Source organism: Carlito syrichta, unplaced genomic scaffold (genome assembly GCF_000164805.1).
Source record: "Carlito syrichta isolate Samal-C Ts95f unplaced genomic scaffold, Tarsius_syrichta-2.0.1 Scaffold74864, whole genome shotgun sequence".
In the NCBI taxonomy this organism is placed as follows: Eukaryota; Metazoa; Chordata; class Mammalia; order Primates; family Tarsiidae; genus Carlito; species Carlito syrichta.
This window is the reverse complement of record NW_007018960.1, coordinates 20798-21952: the sequence shown is the minus strand read 5'-3', so window position 1 is coordinate 21952 and position 1155 is coordinate 20798.

Here is a 1155-nt window from a genome sequence, read left to right as displayed (position 1 = left end):
GAGTTCCTAGAACACTTACCTATCATGGGAAACCTGTACCACAAGGAGCTCGCATTCCAAAAAAATAATTGTGTTTTTTTTTAGGTCCCTTCTCACATGTACTAAAGCTCTCTCTAGGATGATAGATGTGTATTTTTCCCTGTAGTTGTCTTCATTTTTGTTTTATGTACTTAAGATTGTTTTAATAGGTATTTATTAGCTTAGATGTATTTGTTCCCAATGAACTTAGTATTATCTCATTGTTGGTAATCTTTTTTAAATCTCCAGTGTCTTTTTAAAACAGCATATAAATAAATCTTTTCTTTTAAAGTCTAAGAATATGAGTTTTTTTGATTGGTGTATCAATCCATGTAATGAAATTATAAATATATTTGTGTTAAATCTAGTATATTTTGTTCTCTCTTGGTATTGCATCTCCTATACTTTGTTCTCTCTTCTTTCTTGATTTCTATTGGATAGACTGCCATTTTTTTTATCATTCTGTTTTTCTTCTCCAGCAGTTTGGACATTCACTATGTGCCCAATTTCTATTATTCTAAAATTTTCTTGGAAACTTTAATATGCATACTTGATGCATCAGAACCTAAAATTCAGGAATGTTTCTGTCTCTTTCTGAGTAACACAAAGTCCTTGGGATCTCTCATTTCCATCATCACCTCTCCAGACGTACAGTCTATTTCTGTAACGTATTTAGTTCTAGTTAGTTTCTCTTAACCTTAAAATTAAGATATTATCATTATTTACCATTAACGTCTGTTTAGCATTGCCTCAGTGTGTATCTATCTCAATATGCATTCTCATCTGTATCTCAGACCTACCATCAGGGTTCACTTTCCTCTGTGGGAAGTACACCCTTTAGCATGTCTGGTTCGAGGTCGGTTGGTAGCCAGCCCTCCGTTCTGACTTTCTTCTTGGGGGAGTGAGGTCGCATCATCACCGAGTCCAGGACGTGTCTACGTGTCGGCAAAATTTTAGTGGCCGGTAGCCCACGCACCTCCCTGAACGCAAAGCTGGCGAGGCCGCTCTGGGACTTGGGCAGGAGTGGGGGGCGGGAGAGACCCGTGAAAGGTCACCAACCGCGGGCTCAGCCCGTTTCCGCGGGGCCCGCCCCCGGCCCAACCACGAGCGCGCGCTTGCGTCGGCCGACGCGGCGGG